The following is a 25669-nucleotide window of genomic DNA, read 5'->3' as shown; positions in this document are numbered from 1 at the left end:
ACGAAGAGCCGTGAAATTCACTGGTAGCGCCTCAAGACGGAGGGGAGTGCTTCCAGTAGCACCCTGCCTCCTGCTTGGGGCGCTACCGCTGAATTTAATGCGCAGGGGCGCTAACTTTTTCAGGGTGCTAAAATTAGCCGTGGTGACGTTAGCGACCCAAAGGGGGCGCCAACGAATTTCCCCCTAAGAGTCTAAATGGGCTGGAGGAGCAGAGGGTTCCAGGGATACAGATACACAAATCACTAAAAGTAGCAACACAGGTTAATAAGGCCATTAAAAAAAAAGCACTGGGGTACATTTCTAAAGGAGCCTTCTGTTCCGTGCCTCGGAGCTCTGAACCATGGCAGAGAGCGGCTGGGACAAGTTTCTCACACGCCTCGAGATTAACCCGCACGGCAACTTTGCTGTCAGTGAAGAGAGACAAGAAAGACCAAAGTGCCGTTTGCCCCTCTCAGTGTGGCCTTGAAGGACTGTGTCCAGGCTGGAGTTCTGTTCCCACCGTACGATCCTCCCCCAGATTGTCCTTTCTGAGCTCCAGCCAGGTGATGCTAAACACTCAGGTGGGAAAGACAAAAATCTACAACAATGTGTTTAAAACAAAGTTGATTTATTTGACATCTATCCAGAATATTACACTCCAGCCCAGTTCCCGGAGTTAATAACATCAGCAGAAACAATCCCAAACTGTCAGAATTAACATGGTTCAGTCCTGGATGTGATTAACAGCAGCAACAACAACAGAATCCAACCCCTGCAGTCACTTGTGAACTTGCTGGTGTCTCAGCAGGTTGGATGAATTAGTGAATCCCTTCCCACACACGGAGCAGGTGAACGGCCTCTCCCCAGTGTGAACTCGCTGGTGTCTCAGCAGGTGGGATGACTGAGTGAATCCCTTCCCACACATGGAGCAGGTGAACGGCTTCTCCCCAGTGTGAGTGCGCTGGTGGACAGTCAGCGCAGATGACTGCCTGAACCCAGTCCCGCAGTGAGAGCACCTGAATGGCATCTCCCCAGTGTGAGTGCGCTGGTGTACAATGAGCTCAGATGATCGCCTGAACTCAGTCCCGCAGTGAGAGCAGGTGAATGGTCTCTCCCCAGTGTGAACACGTTGATGGCGTATCAGTTCCCCGGAACCTTTATAACACTTCCCACAGTCCGAACAGTTAAAAGGTCTCTCCTCAGTGTGAACTCGCTGGTGATTCAGCAGGGTGGCTGAATCAGTGAATCCCTTACCACACTCTGAGCAGGTGAACGGCCTCTCCCCGGTGTGAACACGCTGGTGTGTGAGCAGGTTGGATGAATTAGTGAATCCCTTCCCACACTCAGAGCAGGTGAACGGCCTCTCCCCGGTGTGAATGCGCTTGTGTCTCGATAGGCCAGAGGGTTGGCTGAAGCCTCGTCCACACACAGAACACGTGTACGGTTTCTCCCCGCTGTGAACGGTGCTCTTTGCTTCCATGTTCAGAGGCCGGTGATATTCAGATCCGATGAGTCAAGTGAATCTGTCAGATCTTGAAGTGAGGTTTGGTTTGAGCTTACCATCTGTAAATCCTCCCCGTCCAGTGTCCTGTAAAATTAATTTAAAACAGGGTGTGTGAGAGACAACCCACAAAGGTAGGTTGTGAAATTGAGCTCAGTGAATCTGGTCATTTGGTGGGCCGGCACTAGAAAAAAGTGACCATGAAAGCTGCCGGATTGTCATAAAAACCCAACTGGTTCACTAATGTCCTTCAGGGAAGGGAATCCACCACCTGGTCTGGGCCTACACAAGACTCTGGCCTTTATGGGAGGTGAGAGAGAGAGAGGTGGGAGTGGGAGGGGGGAGGGGGCGAAGGAAAGGAACTTTATACATCTGCAACTCGACCAGAACTTTGATAGAACCTCCAAAACCCGCAACCTCCACCACCTAGAAGGACAAGGGCAGCTGTTGTGTGGGAGCACCATCACATCCAAGTTCCCCTCCAAGTCACACATCATCCTGACTCAGATATATTCACCGTTGCTGGGTCAAAATCCTGGAACTCCTTACCGAACAACATTGTGGGAATACCTTCACCACACGGACTGCAGTAGTTCAAGAAGGCGACTCACCACCCCCTTCTCAACAGGAAACTGGGGATTGGCAATATTTGCTGCTCTGGCGAGCGACACCCACATCCCAAGAATGAATTAAAACAAATCTGCAGATGTAAACTGGATTAAAAGCCTGTACAGAAATACTTGTTCCTAAAACAATACTCTTTTACATTGTACGGACAGTGTCTGTTTAACAACCTAATCTCCACTAGAATCCACCTCCCTTGACAGTCTCACATTGGAAATTGTTGGGTCCTCCTGGGCTCAGACGTACTGGGGGTTAAACCCAACAGCTTCTCCTCCATCTCCACTCCAGCTCAAACTGTAACATAGAAACATACAAACATAGAAACATAGAAGATAGGAGCAGGAGTAGGCCATTTGGCCCCTCTAGCCTGCTCCGCCATTCAATGCGATCATGGCTGATCATCAAAATTCAGTAACCGGTCCCTACTTTCTCCCCACACCCCTTGATCCCTTTAGCCTTAAGAAATATATCCAACTCCTTCTTGAATATATTTAATGTATTGGCCTCTGCTGCCTTCTGTGGGAGAGAATTCCACAGGTTCACCACTCTCTGGGTGAAGAACTTCCTCCTAATTTCTGTCCTAAATGGCTTACCCCGTATCCTTAGACTGTGACCACTGATTCTGGACTCCCTGACCATCGGGAACATCCTTCCTGCATCTAGTCTGTCCAGTCCTGTCAGAATTTTATAAGTTACAATGAGATCCCCTCTCATTCTTCTAAACTCCAGTGAGTGCAAGCCCAATCGTCCCAATCTCTCCTCATACGTCATTCCTGCCATCCCAGGTATCAGCCTGGTGACTCTTCGTTGAACTACTTCCCCGGCAAGAACATCCTTCCTCAAATAAGGCGACCAAAACTGCGCACAATACTCACGATGTGGTCTCACCAAGGCCCTGTACAACTGCAGCAAGACATCCTTGTTCCTGTGCTCAAACCCTCTCGCTACGAAGGCCAACATACCATTTGCCTTCTTAACCGCCTGCTGCACCTGCATGCTTACCTTCAGCGATTGGTGCACAAGGACACCCAGGTCTCGTTGCACTTCCCCTTCTCCCAATCTATTGCCATTCAGATAATAATCTGCCTTCCCGTTTTTGCCATCAAAGTGGATAACCTCGCATTTATCCACATTATACTGCATCTGCCATGTTTCTGCCTAATCACCCAACCTGTCCAAATCATACTGGAGTTTTTCGGCATCCTCCTCACACACGCCCACCCTGCTTTGTGTCGTCTGCAAACTTGGAGATGTTACATCTAGTTCCCTCGTCTAGATCATTTATATATATTGTGAATAGCTGGGGTCCTAGGACCGATCCCTGCGGTACCCCACTAGTCACTGTCTGCCACTCGGAAAAAAACCCGTTTATTCCAACTCTTTGCTTCCTGTCTGCCAACCAGTTCTCTATCCAAGTCAGTACCTTGCCCCCAATCCCATGTGCCTTAACTTTACACGCTAATCTCTTATACGGTACCTTATCGAAAGCCTTCTGAAAGTCCAAATACACCACATCCACTGGTTCTCCCTTATCTATTCTACCAGTTACATCCTCAAAAAATTCCAGTAGATTAGTCAAGCATGATTTACCTTTTGTAAATCCATGTTGACTTTGTCCGATCCTGTCACTGTTTTCCAAGTGCTCTGCTATTACATCTTTTATAATGGACTCCAGCATTTTCCCCACTACCGATATAATTCCCCGTTTTCTCTCTACCACCTTTTTTGAATAGTGGGGTAATATTAGCAACCCTCCAACCCATGGGAACTGTTCCAGAGTCTATTGAATTTTGGAAGATGACCAGCAATGCATCTACTATTTCTAGGGCCACTTCCTTAAGTACCCTGGGGATTTATCGGCCTTCAATCCCATCAATTTCCCTAACACCATTTCCCTACAAATACTGATTTCTTTCAGTTCCTCCCTCTCATTAGACCCGATGTTCCCCGACATCTCTGGGAGGTTATTTGTGTCCTCCTTTGTGAAGACAGAACCAAAGAATGTATTTAATTGGCCTGCCATTTCTTTGTTCCCCATTCTAAATTCCCCTGATTCTGACTGCAAGGTACCTATGCTTGACTTCACCAATCTTTTTCTCTTCACATATCTACAGTTAGTTTTTATGTTCCCTGAAAGCTTACTCTCATACTCTATTTCCTCCCTCTTAATTAATCCCTTTGTCCACCTTTGCTGAATCCTAAACTGCTCCCAATCCTCAGGTTTACTACTTTTTCTGGCCAATTTATATGTCCTCTCCTTGGATCTTATGCTATCCCTAATTTCCCTTGTTAGCCACGGTTGAGTCACATTTTTTGTTTTATTTTTATGCCAAACAGGGATGAACAAATTCTGTAGTTCATCCATGCGATCTTTGAATGTTTGCCATTGCCTATCCACCATCAAGCCTTTGAGTAACATTCCCCAATCAATCCAACCCAACTCGCGCCTCATACCATCGTAGTTTCCTTTATTTAAATTCAGGACCCTAGTCTCTGAGTCAACTACTTCACTCTCCATCTTAATGAAAATTACTATCATATTATGATCGCTCTGACCGAAGGGGCCTCGCACAACAAGATTGCAAATTAATCCTTTCTCATTACATAATACCCAGTCTAAGATGGCCTGATCTCTAGTTGGTTTCTCAACATATTGGTCCAGGAAACCATCCCGTAAACACTCCAGGAATTCCTCCTCCACAGTATGGTTACTAATTTGGTTAGCCCAATCAATATGTAGATTAAAGTCACCCATGATAACTGCTGTGCCCTTATTGCACGCATCTCTAATTTCCCATTTAATGCCATCCCCAACTTCCGCATTACTGTTTGGAGGTCTGTATAACACTCCCACTAACGTTTTCTGCCCCTTGGTATTTCTCATCTCTACCCATACAGATTCCACATCATCAGAGCTAATATCCTTCCTTTCAATTGTGTTAATCTCCTCTTTAAAAAGCAATGCTACCCCACCTCCTTTTCCTTTTTGCCTATCTTTCCTGAATATTGAATACCCCTGGATGTTAAGTTCCCAGACTTGGTCACCCTGGAGCCATGTTTCCGGAATCCCAATCATATCATATCTGTTTACCTCTATTTGCGCAACTAATTCATCCACCTTATTACGAATGCTCTTCGCATTAAGACACAAGGCCTTCAGGCTTGTTTTTTTAACACTCTTACGCCTTTTAGAATTATTATTTACTGTGGCTATGTTTGATTTAAACCCATGATTTCTCTGACCGCCACCTTTGTTTTTCTCCTTCCTGTCTTTTGCTTCTTTCCTTGTTTCCCTTTCCTCTGTCTCCCTGCTCAGGTTCCCAACCCTCTGCCATTTTAGTTTAAACCCTCCCCCAGAGCACTAGCAAACACTTCCCCATGGACATCGGTCCCGGTCCTGCCCAGGTGCAGACCATCCGGTTTGTACTAGCCCCACCTCCCCCAGAACCGGTTCCAATGTCCCAGGAATTTGAATCCCTCCCCCTTGCACCATTACTCTAGCCACGTAGTCATCTGAAATATCCTTCTATTTCTACTCTGACTAGCACGTGGCACTGGTAGCAATCCTGAGATTACTACCTTGGAGGTCCTATTTTTTAATTTACCTCCTAACCCCCTATATTCAGCTTTTACGACATCATCCTGTTTTTTTACCTATATCATTGGTACCTATATACACCACGACAATTGGCTGTTCACCCTCCCCTTCCAAAATGTTCTGCAGCCGCTCTGAGACATCCTTGATCCTTGCACCAGGAAGGCAACATACCATCCTGGAGTCACGTTTGCGGCCGCAGAAACGCCTATCTATTCCCCTTACAATAGAATCCATTATTACTATAGCTCTCCCACTCTTTTTCCTCCCGTCCTGTGCAGCAGAACCACCCACGGTGCCAGGAAATTGCCTGCTGCTGCCTTCCCCTGATAAGCCATCCTCCGCAACAATATCCAAAGTGGTATATCTTTTTGAGAGGGGGATGCCCACAGGGGACCCCTGCACTACCTGCCTGCGCCTACTACTCTGCCTGGTGGTCACCCATTCTCTCCCTGCCTGCGCAGCCTTTACCTGTGGTGTGACCAACTCCCTAAACGTGCTATCCACGATGTCCTCAGCATCGCAAATGCTCCAGTATGTATCCACTCGCAGCTCCTGCGCCACAATGTGGTCTGTCAGTAGCTGCAGCTGGATACACTTCCCGCACACATGGTTATCAGGGACACAGGAAGTGTCAAAAGAACTACAGACACCCAATAAACTCTGCCACCTCGCTCTTTATATCACCGCCGCCGCTCCTCACAGGTCCGCTGCTGTGGGGCCTACCTGCTCCACCACCTCGCTTTATATCACCACCGCTGCTCCTCACAGGTCTGCCGCCGCTGCCACTGTGGGGCCTACCTGTGCCTCGGGTAAGATACATAGAAGATAGGAGCAGGAGTTGGCCATTCGGCCCCTCGAGTACTTGAAGGAAAGAAATTTGCAGGGTTACGGGGAAAGAGCGGGGAGTGGGACTCACTTAAGTGGTCTTGCAGAGAGCTGGCACGGGCTCGACTGGCCGAATGGACTCCTTCTGTGCTGTAACCATTCTATGATTCTATAAAATATTAGAAAGTTTGTTCCACAGAAGCACGGGTTTTATCTGCTTTTATTGATGAACTTAAAAAGTCTCTATTAAAACCTGAGCCAGTGTGTTGTGAGCTAAAGAGCCTTGTGTCCAATGAGGGGAATAAAGGCCCACAGCCTCCCCTGGCCCCGGGCCCTGAACAAGGAACTGGAGAAGGGTCAAACCCGAAACGTCAACTCAAATTTCTCTCCACGGATGTTGCCTGACTTGCTGAGTTTTTCCAGCATTTTCTGTTGTTATTAAGGAACTGGAGAAACTCGCTGCCCTGCAGATCAGACAATCAGCCGGCGCTAGTCCCGCCCCTCGGGCTCCCCAATTGGTTGGAGGACCCGCCGCCGGCTCACTCCTCCAGCCCCGCCCCGCTCGCTCCCTATTGGTCGGAAGCTCCTGTCAATCAGGCCGCGAGCCCGGGTCACGTGTCCCTGAGGACATCACGTTAACCGTCCAACTGACGCCGCTCGGTCCGGGGCCTCGCGGATTCTCATGTTTTTCTATTTCGCTTTATTCTCTCCCGATCCACCCCTCGCGATTCTCCACCCAATCGGAGCGGAGAAAACTCACTTTGCGTGACCGATCGCGACTCTGGAACCGACACCAAGGCCTTTCCCCGGAATGGCCCGCGCCGACTCCGTCTGGCAGGATCCGAGTGCACAGGCGTAGCTCTGAATCGGGGAGGGGGGTTGGTGTCCTCTGGGCATGCGCGGTTATTACCCTTGGTGACCGGGAGGGGTCGCTGTGCCGGACTCGGTCCAAACCGTCGCTCCTTGTGCGCATGCGCGGACGCTCGGCTGTCAATCAACCATCAGCCAGAAGAGGTCACTAGTGAGACCAGTGAAGGAAGAAAGACTTGCATTTCTATAGCGCCTTTCACCACCACCGGATGTCCCAAAGCGTTTTACAGCCAATGAAGTAGTCACTGTTGTAATGTAGGAAACGCAGCAGCCAATTAGCGCACAGCGCGCTCCCACAAACAGCAATCTGATAATGACCAGATAATCTATGTTTTTTGTTATGTTGATTGAGCTAGGACACCAGGGATAACTCCCCTGCTCTTATTCAAATAGTGCCATAGGATCGTTGACGTCCACCTGAGAGAGCAGACAGGGCCTCGGTTTAACATCTCCTCCAAAAAACAGCACCTCCAGCAGTGCCGCACTCCCTCAGTACTGTACTGCAGTGTCAGCCTAGATTTTTGTGCTCAAGTCTCTGGAGTGGGACTTGAACCCACAACTTTCTGACTCAGAGGCGAGAGTGCTACCCACTGAGCCACTGGCTGACACTAAAGAACAAGCAGTTCTGACGAAAGGTCATCGACCTGAAACGTTAACTCTGTTTCTGCCTCCACAGATGCTGCCTGACCTGCTGAGTATTTCCAGCATATTCTGTTTTTATTAAAGAAACAAGGGAGTGATTGCTGACAGGAAGAATGTTGGGTTGTCCTGCACATGCGTACCTCCCTGGCGGCTGAGGCAAAACACCGACTCGCCCCCACCTGAGCCGCGCACGCGTACCAGATGTTGCGGCTTCGCATGCGCGCCCGATGTTCCAACCGTGGGGTTTTGTGCGCTGAGCATGCGCGTCGTGGACCGATCGGGATGGGCGATTGTAGAGCAGGAGGGAGAGCGCGGGGGCCATGAGCACATGCGTGGGACTCAGAGTCAACAGAGCGCTTTCTGCAGCGCCGGGGGCTTGTGGGTATTACAGCCACCATTACTGCTGATCCTTTCAAGCAACCTGTACAGCAGCTGGGGCCTGAAAATCAGCTTCACTGTCCCTAGGTTCGGAAAGAGGAAAATTAAACAACAGTTTGCCTCTGATCCTTTTCTGAACTCGATTTACAGGGTTATAGAAGTGGAGCAGTTACAGGCAGGAAGCTCAGACCAAACATCACGTCAAAATCTGACAGAGTCGCTCGATTCATCAGGACCTGAATATCATCGGCCTTTGCATATGGAAGGAGAAAGCAGCAATGACAAACCGCACACCTGTTCAGTGTGTAGACACGGATTCAGCCGATCGCCTGACCTGGTGAGACACGTGCACCGTCACGCCGGGGAGAAACCGGGTAAAGGTGGGGGACAGTGGGGAGTCAGTTCCCCGTCTGCATTGGAAGTTCAACGGCGCAGTCACACCAGGAACAGTCCATTCACCTGCTCCGTGTGTGGAAAGGGATTTGTTTGTTCATCCCACCTGCAAACACACCAGCGAGTTCACACTGGGGAGAGACCATTTCAATGTCCTGACTGTGGGAAGAGCTTTAAAAGCCCCGGGCATCTGAAGCGACACCAGCTTGTTCACACTGATGAGAGGCCATTTACAGGTTCTGACTGTGGGAAGAGCTTTAAAAGCCCTGGGATCTGAAGGGACACCAGTGCCTCCACACTGTGGAGTGGCCATTCACCTGCTCCATGTGTAGGAAGGGATTATTGCAGTCCTCCACCCTGCTGACACACCAGCTTGTTCACACTGATGAAAGGCCATTTAAATGTTCTCACTGTGGGAAGAGCTTTAAAATCCCCCGGGAGCTCAAGCAACATCAGCGAGTTCACACTGGGGAGATACTGTTCACCTGCTTCATGTGTGGGAAGGGATTCACTCAGTCATCCACCCTGCAGACACACCAGCTTGTTCACACTGACGAGAGACCCTTTAAATGTTTTGACTGTGGGAAGAGCTTTAAAAGCTCCTTGGAGCTGAAGAGACACCAGCACCTACACACTTGGGAAAGGCCATTCACCTGCTCCGTGTGAGGGAAGGGATTCGCTCAGCCCTCCAACCTGCTGATACACCAGCGAGTTCACACTGACGCGAGACCCTTTAAATGTTCTGACTGTGGGAAAAGCTTTAAAAGCCCTGGGGAGCTGAAGAGACACCGGCTCCTACATGCTGGGGAGAGGCCGTTCACCTGATCCGTGTGTGGGAAGGGATTCGCTCGGTCCTCCAACCTGCTGGCCCATCAGCGAGTTCACACTGGAGAGAACCCTTTAAATGTTCTGGCTGTGGGAAAAGCTTTAAAAGCTCCAGGGAGCTGAAGAGACACCGGCTCCTATACACTGGTGAGAGGCCGTTCACCTGCTCCGTGTGGGGGAAGTGATTCACGCAGTCATCCCACCTGCTGATACACCAGCGAGTTCACATTGACGAGAGACCCTTTAAATGTTCTGACTGTGGGAAGAGCTTTAAAATCCCGAAATGCCTTACGGGACACCAGCGTGTTCACACTGATCGTAGAATCTAACAGCACAGAAGGAGGTGATTCGGCCCATCGTGTCTGTGCCGGCTCTTTGAAAGAGCTGTCCAATTTAGTCCCAAACCCCAGCTTTATCCCCAGAACTCTGCAAACTAGTCCTCTTCAAGGACATGTCCAATTACTGTTTGAAAGTTCCTGTGGAAGCTGATTCCAGCATCCTTTCAGATGGTGCGTTCCAGATCTTAACAACCCTCTGTGTGAAAACAATTCTCCTCATTTCCCTCTAGTTCTTTTAGCAACTATTTTAAAGCTGTGACCTTTGGTTACCGACCCACTTGCCAGAGTGAACAGTTTCTCCCTACTTGCTCGATCAAAACCCCTCATCATTTTGAACACCTCTATTAGGTCTCCTCTTAACCTTCTCTGCTCTAAGGGGAAGAATCCCAGCTTCTCCAATCTCTCCACATAACTGAAGTCCCTCATCCCTGGTACCATCCTGGTCAACCTCCTCTGTATCCTCTCCAAGGCCTTGACATCCTTCCTAAAGTGTGGTGCCCAGAACTGTACACAATACTCCAGATGAGGCCAAAACCCTGCAGCTTTACAACACCCTGGTTAGGCCACACCTGGAGCACTGTGAGCAGTTCTGGGCATCACACCTTAGGAAGGATATATTGCCTTGGAGGGAGTGCAGCGTAGGTTTACCAGAATGATACCCAGACTTCAAGGGTTAAGTTACGAGGAGGGATTACACAAATTAGGGTTGTATTCCCTTGAATTTAGAAGGTTAACGTGTGATCTGATTGAAGTTTTCAGGATATTAAGGGGAACAGAGGGTAGATAGAGATAAACTATTTCCGCTGGTTGGGGATTCTCGGACTGGGGGCATCGTCTAAAAATTAGAGCCAGACCTTTCAGGAGTGAAGTTAGGAAACACTTCTACACACAAAGGGTGGTAGCAGTTTGGAACTCTCTTCTGCAAACAGCAATTGATGCGAGATCAATTGTTAATTTTCAATCTGAGATTGATAGGTTTTTGTTACCCAAAGGTATTAAGAGATATGGGCCAAAGGCGGGTGTATGGAGTTAGATCGCAGATCAGCCATGATCACATTGAATGGCAGAACAGGCTCGAGGGGCTGAATGGCCTCCTCCTGTCCTATGTTCCTAACTAGTGATTTGTAAAGGTTTAGTGTAACTTCCTTGTTTTTCTATTCAATGGCCCTATTTACAAAGCCAAGTATCCCATACGCTTTCTGAACCACCTCCCCAACTTCCGTGGCACTTTCAAAGATTTGTGAACATGGACCCCCAGGTCCCTCTGCTCTTGCACCCCCTCAAAATAGTCCCATTCAGATTATACAGCCTCTCCCTGTTGTTTCTCCCAAAGTGCGTCACTTCACACTTATCCTCATTTAATTTCATCTGCCTTGTGTCTGCTCATTTCACAGTCTGTCTCTGTCCTTCTGAAGTCTGCTACTACTATGCTCACTATTTACTATGTTGCCAAGTTTTGTATCATCTGTAAACTTCAAAATTGTACACCTATACCCAATTCCAGGTCAGTTATATATAACAAGAAAAGCAATGGTCCTAATCCCGACCTCTGGGGGAACCCACTGCATATTTCCCTCCACTCAGAAAAACATCCCTCAGCACTGCTCACTGTCTCCTATCCCTCAGCCAATTATATACCCAAATTACCATCAGCCCTTTAATTTCCTGTGCTTCTATTTTCCGAATAAGTCTCTTATGTGGTACTTTGTCAAATGCCTTTCGAAAGTCCATGTATACAACATTTGCTGCACTACCTTCATCAACCCTCTGTTACTTCATCAAAGAACTCAATCAGGTTAGTCAGACACGATTTACCTTTAACAAATCCATACTGGCTGCCCCTTATTAACCCATGCTTCTCCAAGTGAGAATTAATTTTGACCTTGACAATGGTCTCTAGTCGTTCACCCACCACTGACATTAGACTGATTGGCCTGTAGTTATCAGGTTTATCCCTCTCCCCTTTTTTAAACAGGGTGTAACATTTGCAATCCTCCAGTCCTCTGGCACCCCTCCCATATAACTGAGGGAGATTGAAAGATTGTGGTCGGAGCTTCTGCTATCTCCACCGTAGCTTCCCTCAACAACCTAGGATGCATCCCATCCGGACCGGGTGACTTGTTAACTTTGAGTGATGACAACCTATTTAGCACCGCCTTTTATCCATTTTTATCCAATTTCTCTACTCCCCCCTCCTCTACTGCGACATGAACTTCATCCTCTTCTTTTGTGGAGACAGATGCTAAGTACTCATTCAGTACCTCAGCCATGCCCTCTGCCTCCGTATGATGTGCTCCTATTTGGTCCCTAATCGGCCTCACCATTCATTTAACTATCCTTTTACTTTTCATATGTTTATAGAAGATTTTTGTGTTCTCTTTTATGTTACCCGCTAATCTTTTCTCATATTCTCTTTGCCCTTATATCCTGCTTCAATTTCCCCTGCACTCTCTGTATTCTCCTGGTTTTTGACTGTATTCTGTACCTGACTGATACGCTTATCAATTATTCCATAAAAGGCGATGAATTAGGATAGTAATGAGAAGGTTTTTATTAACTAAAGAACAGAGCATGCCTCTCGTGGACGACTGGTTCCAAGAAAGAAGTGGGTTGCCGAGCAGCCACCTTTATACCAGGTCATGTAGGCGGAGCCATGGGTGGAGCCAGCTGAGGCATGCATTGGTACACAGTGAGTAGCAAGAGGTAACAATGTGCAATAACAATAACAGTAGTGAACAACAGTGAAAACAATAACAGTGGTTTACCACATTCACCCCTTGTTTAAAATTGAGTCCGGCGGGGTGAAGTGTACTAAAAGTTCGTGTAGGTAAGTCTGTCAGGAGGCCTTGTATGCCGTCCTGATCGTCGGAGCAGCGGCGGCGGTGGTGCAGTATCCAACATTGAATCTGGTGTCTGAGTGGTCGACGAAGGGTCCTGGGGCTCATGCATGCCGTCTACAGGGGTTGGGTTGGGAGAAGTGGTGGAGAATAACGGTGGTGAATCGGGGGCGCCCGAGGGTGCGAGGTCTCGTATGGAGACCGTGTCCTCCCGCCCGTCTGGGTATGCCACATAGGCATACTGGGGGTTGGCATGTAAGAGGTTCACCCTCTCGACCAGGGGGTCCATTTTATGGGTCCTCACGTGCCTCCGCAGTAGGACGGGCCCAGGAGAAGTCAGCCATGTCGGTAGCGAGGTTCCCGATGTGGACTTCCTGGGGAAAACGAACATTTGCTCATGAGGGGTGGCATTAGTGGCAGTACAAAGCAGTGACCAGATGGAGTGGAGCGCCGCAGGGAGGGCCTCCTGCCAGCGAGAGGTCGGAAGGCCCTTAGATTTTAAGGCTAAGAGGGCGGCCTTCCAAACCGTCACGTTCTCTCTTTCCACCTGGCCGTTCCCCCGGGGGTTGTAGCTGGTGGTCCTGCTCGTAGCAATACCTCTCGTGAGCAGGTACTGATGAAGTTCGTCGCTCATTAAAGATGAGCCCCGGTCGCTATGTATATAGCTAGGGAACCCGAACAAGGCGAAGAGGTCATTCAGACATTTGATGACCGTGGTACTGGTCATGTCTGGGCAAGGGATGGCAAAAGGGAAACGGGAGTACTCATCAACTATGTTGAGGAAGTACACGTTGCGGTCAGAGGAAGGGAGAGGCCCCTTAAAGTCGATGCTCAAGCGCTCGAAGGGGCGAGTGGCCTTGATCAGGCGTGCTCTGTCTGGCCTATAAAAATGCGGTTTGCATTCGGCACAGATTTGGCAGTTCCTGGTCATAGTCCTGACCTCCTCAATGGAGTAGGGCAGGTTGCGGGACTTAATGAAGTGGCAGAATCTGGTGACCCCGGGGTGGCAGAGGTCATTGTGGAGGGTCCGCAGTCTATCAACTTGCGCGTTGGCGCATGTACCTCATGATAGAGCATCTGGGGGCTCATTGAGTTTCCCGGGCCGGTACAAGATATCGTAATTGTAGGTGGAGAGTTCGATTCTCCACCTCAAGATCTTGTCATTCTTGATTTTGCCCCTCTGCTTATTATTGAACATAAAAGCAACTGAACGCTGGTCAGTGAGAAGGGTAAATCGTTTTCCGGCCAGGTAATGCCTCCAGTGTCGCATTGCTTCCACAATAGCCTGGGCCTCCTTTTCGACAGAGGAGTGTCGAATCTCGGGGCCCTGGAGGGTCTTTGAGAAGCCATGGGTCTCCCCGCCTGGTTAAGGGTTGCAGCTAGGGCGAAGTCGGATGCATTGCTCTCCACTTGGAAAGGGATGGACTCATCCACTGCATGCATTGTGGCATTCGCAATATCACTCTTGATAAGAGTGAAGGCTGCACCCGCCTCTGATGTCAGGGGGAAGGAGGTGGACCTGATGAGGGGTCTGGCTTTGTCCGCATAGTTGGGCACCCACTGAGCATAGTAGGAGAAAAACCCCAGGCATCTCTTCAGTGCTTTTTGGCAGTGGGGGAGGGGGAGCTCCATAAGGGGGTGCATTCTGTCGGGGTCGGGCCCGATGACTCCGTTCTCCACTACGCAGCCGAGAATGGCAAGGCGCGTGGTGCAAAACATACATTTCTCCTTATTGTATGTTAGATTCAGCCGCTGGGCCGTACGGAGGAATTTCGCTAGATTAACGTCATGGTCCTGCTGGTCGTGGCCACAGATGGTGACGTTATCCAGATAGGGAAAAGTGGCCTGCAGCGTGTTCTGGTCAACCATCCAGTCCATCTCCCTTTGGAAGACCGAAACCCCGTTGGTGACGCCGAAGGGAACCCTAAGGAAGTGGTAGAGGCGGCCGTTTGCCTCGAAGGCAGTATACTGGCGGTCCTCATGGCGGATAGGGAGTTGGTGGTATGCTGACTTAAGGTCAATGGTGGAGAATACCCTGTATTGCGCAATCTGATTGAACATATCAGATATGCGGGGGAGGGGGTTTGCGAACAGCTGAGTGTACCGGTTTATGGTTTGGCTGTAGTCAATGACCAGGCGGCGTTTATCGGCGGTCTTAACGACCACAACCTGGGCTCGCCAGGGGCTGGTGCTCCCTTCGATAATGCCCTCCTTCAGGAGCCGCTCCACCTCAGCGCTAATAAAAGCTCTGTCCCCGGCGCTGTACCGCCTGCTCTTGGTAGCGATGGGTTTACAGTCGCGGGTGAGGTTAGCGAACAAGGGAGGGGGGGGACTTTGAGTGTGGAAAGACTGCAAGTGGTGCGCGGCGGGCGATTCAAAAGCTGTTGGTTGCAGACTGTGAGTGGGGGGAGGGGTCCACCGTATGCCAATGTGACACTTTTGAGGTGGCACTGAAAATCCAACCCTAGCAGAATGGCAGCGCAAAGACGGGGCAGGACAAGAAGTTTAAAATTTTTATATTCAGTGTCCCTAACCGAAAGGGTCACCACACAGTAGCCGCCGACGTCCGTTGAATGGGACTTGGACACCATAGAAATCTGATGGCACATTGGCAGGACCGTGAGGGAGTGGCTACGCACCGTGTCGGGGTGAATAAAACTCTCCGTGCTCCCGCTGTCAAACAGGCAAGTAGTGGCGCGGCCGTTTACCGTGATGTCCATCATGGACCTGGACAGATGATGAGGGAGAGCTTGATCCAGTGTAACGGAGGCCAGTGTATGGCTGAGTGAGTCGATATGGTCGTCCGACGAGACGGTGGTCGAGTCCGGAGACAAAATGGCGGTTGAGTGCGGCGGGCAAAATGGCGGCGGCCATGATTCCGATCCCCATGCGGCCGGAGGTGCACGAAATGGCGGAGAAGGTGGCTGCCCCCACGGTTCACATGTGGCGCTGCTGGCGTTCATGGGTTTCCCTCTGCAGGCGGTGGCGTAATGGCCTTTCTTCCCGCAGCCAGAGCAGGTAGCGGTCTTCGCCGGGCAGCACGCTCTAGGGTGTTTTAACTGGCCACAGAAATAGCATTTTTGGGCCTGGTTACGGGACATCGTTGCAGTAGTTGGTACCGGGGGCGGCGGTCCCAGTTGATTTCGGGACATCACTGCAGCAGTTGGTACTGGGAGCGGCGGTCCCATGTCCCAAGGTCGCGATGACCATGGCGCGGCCCCGTTACGTGAGTATGCTTCGAGGTTTCGGTGGGCCACATCTAGTGAGAGCGTGAGGGCTACGGCTGTCTTCAGGTCGAGCTCCTTGCTTTCGAGCAGTCTCTGCCGGGAGTAGTCGGACTGGAGGCCCTTAACGAAGGCATCACAGATAAGTCCCTCCGCGTGCGCCACAGCCGTTACCACCTTACAGTCGCAGTCCCTGCAGAGCATCTGTAACGCCCGTAAAAATGCCTCTACCGATTCCCCCGGTTGCTGCCTGCGGGATCCCAGGAGGTGTCTGGCGTAAATCGTATTCACTGGGCGCATGTATTGCCCTTTTAGCAGGTCGAGAGCCGCCGTGTACATAGTAGCATCCCGGATGAGGGTATATACTTGAGGGCTCACCTGGGCGGTCAGAACTTTTAATTTGTTCTCCTCTGATATCACGGCGGAGGCTTCTAGGAAGGATTCAAAGCAGCTCAGCCAGTGCTCGAAATTGGTAGCTGAACCTGCCGCTTGAGGGTTGAGGTCCAGGCATGCTGGTCTGAGGGCTCGCAGCAACGCCTGCTGCTGTTGCTGTTGTTGCTGCTCCGATCCCGACATTTTAATTTTAGTTAATAAAATTGATACGCTTATCAATTATTCCATAAAAGGCGATGAATTAGGATAGTAATGAAAAGGTTTTTATTAACTAAAGAACAGAGCATGCCTCTCGTGGACGACTGGTTCCAAGAAGGAAGTGGGTTGCCGAGCAGCCACCTTTATACCAGGTCATGTAGGCGGAGCCATGGGTGGAGCCAGCTGAGGCATGCATTGGTACACAGTGAGTAGCAAGAGGTAACAATGTGCAATAACAATAACAGTAGTGAACAACAGTGAAAACAATAACAGTGGTTTACCACACTGACATTTGTCGTAAACCTCCTTTCTCTGTTTTATTCTAACTTCGATATCCTTTGTCATCGGGAGCTCAAGCTTTGGATGCCCATCTTTCCTCCTTATGGGAATATGCTTGGTTTGTACCTGAACTATCTGAGCCTTGAAGGCCTGCCATTGGTCATTCACTGTTTTCCTGGACAATCTTTGTTTCCAGTCCACCTGTGCTCGATCCCTTCTCAAATCACTGAAATTGGCTCTCTTCCAGCTGGGTATTTTCACCACTGATTCTTCTTTGTCCCTTTCCATAACTACTTTAAACCCAATGATATTGTGATCACTGTTAACCAGATCCCTCCTGTCCCAGAACCGATGAGAGACCCTTTAAATGTTCTGACTGTGCAAAGAGGTTTCAGAGTTCATCCAACCTGCTGAGTCACCAGCGAGTTCACACAGATCTTCAAAAAAAGGAAGATGTTTTAGAAAGGCTGGCGGCACTAAAAGTTCACAGCCATCTCAGATTAGTGTCCCTTTAATTACAATCTCGCGGAACAAGAAGAATCGCTGTCCCTTTAACTACCACAAATCCCTGTGTGGAGGAGAGGGGGAGATACAGTCTGTCCCAGTAACTGTCGCAGAACAGAATTAGCGACCCTGTCCCATAAGGGCTTGACCCACCCCCACTCCCTGCTTTTCCTCGTGTCTCATCCTTAAAATTCTCAGCCTTGTTTCCAAATCCCTTTGTGGCCTCGCCCCTCCCTATCTCTGTAATCTCTTCCAGCCTCTACAAACCGCCCCCCCCGAGATATTTGCGCTTCTCTAATTCTGACCTCTTGAGCATCGCCGATTTTAATCGCTCCACCATTGGTGGCCGTGCCTTCAGCTGCCTGGGCCCTAAGCTTTGGAATTCCTTCCCTAAACCTCTCCATCTCTCTACCTCTCTCTCCTTCTTTAAGATGCTCTTTGACCAAGCTTTTGGTCATCTGCCCGAATATCTCCTTATGTGGCTCGGTGTCAAATTTTGTTTTATAACGATCCTGTGACGAGCCTTGGGATGTTTTACTACATTAAAGGTGCTTTATAAATACAAGTGGTTGCTGTTTCCTGAAACTAATAATAAATTCCCCAGAGGGAAAAAAACTTGTACTTTTACTCCCAAATATTAGAGTTTGTTCCACAGAAGCACGGGGTTTATCTGCTTTTATGGATGAAATTAAAAGGTCTCTATTAAAACCTGAGCCAGTGTGTTGTGAGCCAAAGAGCCTTGTGTCCAATGAGGGGAATAAAGGCCCACAGCCTCCCCTGGCCCCGGGCCCTGAACAAGGGACTGGAGAAACTCGCTGCCCTGCGGATCAGACAATCAGCCGGCGCTAGTCCCGCCCCTCGGGCTCCCCGATTGGTTGGAGGACCCGCCGCCGGCACGCTCCTCCAGCCCCACCCCGCTTGCTCCCTATTGGTCGGAAGCTCACGTCAATCAGGCAGTGGGCCCGGGTCACGTGTCCCTCACCGACTTTACAAAGAAAGCCCCGCGCGGTCGCCGGGCAGAGCTGCAGGTCGGCAGGAGCGGGTTCGGGAGATTAATAAACTGCGGGTAGGCCACGCCTCAGGGTTTATAAAGTTGGAGAAAGGTTTCAGGCCCGAATGAGATCCAGTGGCCGAATGTGTTCCGCCGGACGGCAGCGGTGAGGGTTTTTCTCAGTGACAGGCCCGGGTTACCTGCCGCCATCTTGGTGAAGGAAAGACAGACCGGTTCTACCTGCAGCAGGGCGCATGCGCGGCCATCTTTGTACAGGAACAGAGAGTGGGCAGGGCTTCAGTGTCCCAGTGACCAGGAGAGACAATCATTGACTCATTGATTTTAATCTCACTCTGCACACAGCAGGTGGAGAACTGAAGGTTTCAGAGTCCCAGTGACCAGGAGAGAAAATAATTATCACATTGATTTTATTCTCACTCTGCACACAGCAGGTGGAGAACTGAACCCAACCAGAGTAGAGGGAGGGGGAAAACCAGGAGTGGAGGAAAGAAATGTTGGAGATGGTGCGATGGGTTTGGATTTCAGCACAGGGAGAAGGGACAGTGTGTGGGATGAGGATTTACAGCTTTGGGGTTCAATGTGTTATTTTGGTTATATTTCTATATTTGCCATTTTCTGCTCACAGGGTAATCACAGTGCACTGACCAACACCTCAGCTTGTCAGAATAGGGCAAGTGGAACCGAGACAGAGGCAGCTCTGGGACTTCATCTTCTGAGCATTGGGTTGGGAAAGAAGAATTCCATTGTTTATTGGGCCCTGGCGAGCACTGACCCCCCTCCCACAATTTTAATATTTTGATGCATCTGTCTATTTATATACTAGGAATGTTTTAATTGCTTTCACAGCAAAATGCATTTATTATTAAACCTCCACAGAAGCAACTGTGGTAACAATTGAATAAATCTCAGAGTTGTCGGGAGCTGGAACGCTCGACCTGAAAAGGTCATGAGCTGATTCCATCAATTATTTTAAAAGGGAGTTGGGCCCTTCGTGCTGTACTTTTCAATGATTTTATAAAAGCTAACAGAACCAAACAAAGAAATGATCTTCCTTGGTTACTGATCATTTCGCTAAATTTCAACAGAGTTCTCTATACACCAACAACAACTTACCTTTATATAGAGCTTTTAAAACATCACAAAGCACTTTACAGTAGGGTAATAAGACAATAATCGACACACATACTTTGTTTGTGGTCCAGTGCACTGACACAAAGTTCCTTCACAACTGTAACAATTTTATTGCAGTTGCTGTGAAGGCTGCACTCACTCTGCTCGTACACCTGGTCTTCAAAGGAGGCAAAACAGGACGAATGCTGCCGAGCTCAGCTCTTTTTGATCAGAAAATATCAACTGTTTCGCCTCACCAGGAAATGCACAAAAGAGGCAGCAGTGCTCATTGGTTGCCCAGGGAAGTCCTATTTAGATTAAGCTCCTTCACCCAGAGGGTGCTGAGAATGTGGAACTTGCTGCCACAGGGAGTGGTTGAGGCGAAGAGCATGGATGTATTTAAGGGGAAGCTGGATAAACACATGGCAGAAAGGAATAGAAGGAGATGCTGATAGGGTGAGATGAAGAGAGATGGGAGGAGGCTCGTGTGGAGCATAAACACCACATGGACCAGTTGGGCCGATTGGCCTGTTTCTGTGCTGTACAATCTGTGTAATTCTATGTACTAAGAGAGGAGAGAATGTTCCATCGAAACTAGAATTATCTGTTCCGAATTTTAATCCTGAACTTACAGTGATGTCTTTTGTAAACTGCTTTTACAGGGAATATCATCGGCCTTTGAATGTGGAAGGAGAAATGTTTGCCTGTTCTGTCTGTGGGAAAAGATTTCAAAGATCGGTGTGACTGGAAAAGCACCGAGACACACACACCCGAGTGAGAGTGTTCCAGTGCACTGACTGTGGAAAGAGCTTTAACCAGTTACACAGTCTGAAAAAACATCGCACCGTTCACAGCGGGGAGAAACCGTACATGTGTTGTGTGTGTGGATGAGGCTTCAACCGATTGTCCAACCTGGAGAGACACAAGGACACCCACACCACGGAGAAACTGTGGGAATGTGGGGACTGTGGGAAGGGATTTAGCTCCCCGTCCTGGCTGGAAACTCATCGATGCTGTCACACCGGGGAGAGGCCGTTCACCTGCTCCAAGTGTGGGAAGGGATTTAGTCAGTCATCCCACCTTCTGACACACCAGCGACTTCACACTGAGGAGAGACCATTCAGTTGCCCTCACTGTGGGAAGAGGTTCAGGCAGTCATCTCATCTCATTGAGCACCAGTGCATTCACACTGGGGAGAGGCCATTCACCCGACCTGTGTGTGAGAAGGGATTCTCTAATTCATCCACCCTGCTGATATACCAGCACATTCACACTGCAGAGAGGCCATTCACCTGCCCCGTGTGTGAGAAGGGATTCACTAAATCCTCTGACCTTCTGAGACACCAGCGCATTCACACTGGGGAGAGGCCATTCACCTGCTCCTTGTGTGGGAAGGGATTCAATCAGTCGTCCAACCTGCTGACACACCAGCGAGCTCAAACTGGGGTGAGGCCATTCACCTGCTCCATGTGTGGGAAGGGATTCAATCAGTCATCCAACCTGCTGAGACACCAGCAAGTTCACAAGTGACTGCAGAGGTTCGATTCTGCTGTTATTGCTGCTGTTAATCACATCCAGGACTGAACCATGTTCATTCTGACAGTTGGGGTTTGTTTCTGCTGATGTTAATAACCTCTATATCTGGGCTGGATTTTAATATTCTGGATATATAGCTGATTGAGTTGTCGGGGCTGCAGTGTCCATTTAAGTACTGCTGTCTGAACTTTCCCCTTAATTTCTGATGAGTGTTCCTGAAATATTTTACAATAAAATTATGAACTTTTACTGCAATCGTATATTAATCTTTGCTATAAAATCTACAATTCATGGTCTGAAAGATTCCATTGATTATCATCTCCAATTAGAAAGTGCTGATTAATCCTCGCTGATAACTCTTACTGACTTGCACGTTACACACATTGGACCTCCATTATCCACCAGAAAGAAGGGGAATGGGAATCGGTGGAGAATCGAGAGTCCCCAAATGTTGCCCCTCCCGTCTGGTACAGCAATCCCCTCGGCACGGGAATAGTGACAAGTCCAGTTATAGTGAAGGGATGAGTTAAAGGTATTTACTCAGACGGGCGGAAGGTGGGAAGTGGTGTTCCACGGGGATTGGTGCTGGTACCACTGTTGTTCACCATTTACATGAATGATTTGCACTTGGGAATCAGAAGTACAATTTCAAAATTTGCTGATGACACTAAATTGGGGGGTGTAGTTAATACTAAGTAAGACTGTGATAGCATCCTTGTAGAATTATTCAGTTGTGTTCAGTAAATAACACCATCTTTTAATTTGCTTTTACTGATCACATCACTATACAGTTATGTGAAAAACAGAAATCATTAACAGCTCCCAATTTCAGAATTGTTAGATTCAAACTCAACTTCTTCCAAGTACAATCTAACATTCAAAAATTGTAATGGATGTAGGCGAGATATTAGGACTGTTGTCTAACACAATCCAAACAGAGTGACACACAGACAGATGGGCAGGTGTAGCTTCACAGCGAATCCTTTCAAGCCTCAGTAAAAAGTGGCAGACTGGCAATCCATTGTTCACTAATGGAGTTGTGATCTTTGTAAATTAAGAAATGGAAATGTGTCAAAGAGTTGATTAACAGAGTAGGGCATCATCTTCCTTTGATTTCTATTTCTGACACCAGGCAACAGAAAAATGTCATTACAACACGACATAAACAGACTCTTCAGGTGTGAGACATCAGACTTCAGAACAACATGTCTGCCAGCTCGGCCACAAACCTCAGTACAGTCAACCTTTCAGCAGCTGCAGCCCTGATTAAATAACAAGTCGTTTAACATGTCTAGTAGAGCTTTTGTATCAAAATAGAAGAAATGTATTTGTGACACACACACAATTAATAATTAAATCACAATGTGATTGTGAGGATCGATTTTCGCCTCGATACCTTCCGTGTCCAGCGGTCGAGGAAGGTATCAAGTGAACCGGTGGACACCGCCTGCTCCCTCTCCAGGGCCACCCGGGCAGGGACAAGACCATGGGAGAGAGGCAGGCAGCCAGAGTGACCCCATGGGCCCCGCCCATTCTGGGCCTACAAATTGCTGTTTTCGCCAGGCCCAAGAGCAGGTCCAGGAGAAGATCCTCCCACTTACCCACCCCCACTCCGCACCGGGCGGCCAAAGATTAGGAGCGTGGGGCTAAAGTGTAACCAAGAGTTGAGGAGCAGCCCCTTCACTTAACTATCCAGGGGCTGTAACCTCTCACACTGAATATATACACGGCCCATGGGCTCCTCTAGGCCACAGAAACCACATCTGGCCTTGGAGTCCAGAAAGGAGCTTAAAAACTGTTGCACACGACAGCTCCCTGCAACAGTCTCCACCCCAGATCCCCAATGGTGCTGGGAAGGACTCCCGCATAGAGAGCCCTCCATTGGGGACCCTCGCCTCCGTCAGATAGCAAGGTGACCCGCCAGTCTGATTGAGATTGGGCAATAAACAAAATTAATCAATAAATGACACAGAAACCCAAGTCCCCAGGTCCTCAGCCCTGGTGTGAAGTACGCTGGCCACCAATTTTCCATTACTATCTCGCACCTCAGGCCCCGCCCAGTCTGGTTTAATTACTAAATGTTTTCTAACTCGGGTTCAGGCCTGTCATTCTGAGGGAAACAAGGCCTCATATATTGGTGTGTCCCACCCGAGCGGCTGTTAATGGCTTTAATAAACTGGTAGCAAGGTTTTTTAAAAAGGTGAAAAGAGGTGAATAACGCAACTAGCGATGCCTCAAAACTCACGGACAGAGAAATCCACTTCATCATCGCCCCTGCCACAGGACTCAATATTCACCCCCTCCACCACTGGTGCACTGTGTCTGCAGTATGTACGGTCTAAAAGATGACCACGGTCAGGCCGTGTGGAGTCAAGGGCCAGGCAGCAGAATGGATGGAAAGATCGCTACAAACTTCCCTTAACTCCAAACCTCTGATTTCTGTTTTGTAGCCAGCTTTCCATCCATTCTGCTGCCTGGCCCTTCCCTCCACACAGCCTGACCTTGGTCATCTTGTCGATCTTACATACTGTTATGGATAGCAAGCTGGTCACAAAACAGAAAAGAGAGAGTAGGGGTTAAGAATAGCTACTCAGACTGACGAAAGGTGGGAAGTGGTGTTCCACAGGGATCGGCGCTGGGATCACTATTGTTCACAATTTACATAAACGATTTGGACGATGAATCAGAAGAACAATTTCAAAGTTTGTCGATAACACCAAATTGGGAGGTAGAGTTAATACTGAGGAAGACAAAATGCAAGAAGACATTAATAAATTTCAGAATGGGCGTGTAATTGGCAAATGAATTTCACTGTAGATCAGTGTGAGGTGCTGTGTTAATGAATTTCACTATAGATCAGTGTGAGGTGGTGTGTTAGTGAATTTCACTATAGATCAGTGAGAGGTGGTGTGTTAATGAATTTCACTATAGTTCAGTTTGCGGTGATGTGTTAATGAATTTCACTATAGATCAGTGTGAGGTGGTGTGTTAATGAATTTCACTATAGATCAGTGTGAGGTGGTGTGTTAATGAATTTCACTGTAGATCAGTGTGAGGTGGTGTGTTAATGAATGTCATGATAGATCAGTGTGAGGTGGTGTATTAATGAATGTCACTGTAGATCGGTGTGAGGTGGTGTTAATGAATGCACTATAGATCAGTGTGAGGTGGTGTGTTAATGAATTTCACTATAGATCAGTGTGAGGTGGTGTGTTAATGAATTCCACTATAGATCAGTGTGAGGTGGTGTGTTAATGAATTTCACTATAGATCAGTGTGAGGTGGTGTGTTAATGAATTTCACTGTAGATCAGTGTGAGGTGGTGTGTTAATGAATTTCACGATAGATCAGTGTGAGGTTGTGTGTTAATGAATTTCATTGCAGATCAGTGTGAGCGGGTGTGTTAATGAATTTCACTGTAGGGCAGTAGGAGGTGGTGTGTTTTGGTGGGAAGAATAAGGAGGCCACTCAGTACTTGGACAAGGGGGTGAAATTGGGTTGCTTTGTGCCTCCCGCAATATTCAGTGGGAGTTAAGCAGCGTAGGTAGTCAGTAGCTCCCCGCGGCACTGCACCACCGGCAATGACATCATTGCCAAGCGCAGCACCCCGGCTGCAACCTTGGGTTACGACCACTGACCTATCACCGGACGATATGTCCGACAGGGTCAGGGGTTGTATCTGCAGCCGCGGCGATGCCACTTAAAGGGCAGGTGTCGGGCGGCAACTTTTTATTTTGGCCGACTGCCAGCACCTGCCCCCTTCCCCTTTCTTCTTCGGGGTGTCGGCCGCAATCGCACAGCCCGGCGCTCCTCTTGATCCGACACCCCACTCCCCGGTGGTCCAGCAGGGCCCCGATGTGCGCAGTGCTGCGCCCCTCCCCTTTAATCAGGGAGGGAGGTCTGCTATGGCATGGTGCTACGTGCTGACGGGCACGGTGCTGTGACATGAAGCGCCGTGAAATTCACTGGTAGCGCCTCAAGAGGGAGGGGAGTGCTTCCAGTAGCACCCTGCCTCCTGCCTGGGGCGCTACCACTGAATTTAATGCACAGGGGCGATAACTTTTTCAGGGCGCTAAAATTAGCTCCAGTGACGTTAGCGACCCAAAGGGGGCATCACCGAATTTCCCCCTAAGAGTCTAAATGGGCTGGAGGAGCAGAGGGTTCCAGGGATACAGATACACAAATCACTAAAAGTAGCAACACAGGTTAATAAGGCCATTAAAATAAAAGCACTGGGGTAGATTCCTAAAGGAGCATTCTGTTCCATGCCTAGGAGCTCTGAACCATGGCAGAGAGTAGCTGGGACACGTTTCTCACATGCCTCGAGATTAACCCGCACGGCAACTTTGCTGTCAGTGAAGAGAGACAAGAAAAACCAAAGTGCCGTTTGCCCCTCTCAGTGTGGCCCTGAAGGACTGTGTCCAGGCTGGAGTTCTGTTCCCACCGTACGACCCTCCCCCAGATTGTCCTTTGAGCTCCAGCCAGGTGATGCTAAACACTCAGGTGGGAAAGAAGAAAATCTACAATAATGTGTTTAAAACAAAGCTGGTTTATTTGACATCTATCCAGAATATTAAACTCCAGCCCAGTTATAGGGGTTATT

At 48.9% G+C, this 25669-nt stretch overlaps 1 protein-coding gene and 2 pseudogenes across 2 annotated transcripts in view; 1 reads left to right on the top strand and 2 right to left on the bottom strand.

Annotated features, from left to right (window-relative positions):
• Nucleotides 1-25669, bottom strand: part of LOC147091836 (uncharacterized) — a 1030142-nt gene that overhangs the window by 346570 nt on the left and 657903 nt on the right. The gene's annotated exons all lie outside the window — the stretch shown is intronic.
• LOC147091856 (uncharacterized) overlaps nucleotides 597-25669 on the bottom strand; it is a 57463-nt pseudogene continuing 32390 nt past the window's right edge. The window contains exon 5 of the transcript XR_015075128.1: nucleotides 597-1433. The product of XR_015075128.1 is annotated as an uncharacterized LOC147091856 (transcript). The remainder of the gene's footprint in view (nucleotides 1434-25669) is intronic.
• Nucleotides 15719-24770, top strand: LOC147091859 (uncharacterized; annotated as a pseudogene).

The sequence above is a fragment of the Somniosus microcephalus genome, unplaced genomic scaffold, assembly GCF_052327205.1.
Source record: "Somniosus microcephalus isolate GS21.2 unplaced genomic scaffold, FLI_Smic_1.0 unresolved_chr3, whole genome shotgun sequence".
Classification (NCBI taxonomy): Eukaryota; Metazoa; Chordata; class Chondrichthyes; order Squaliformes; family Somniosidae; genus Somniosus; species Somniosus microcephalus.
The sequence above is the reverse complement of the archived record's forward strand: the minus strand, read 5'-3'. Positions and strand labels throughout refer to the sequence as shown.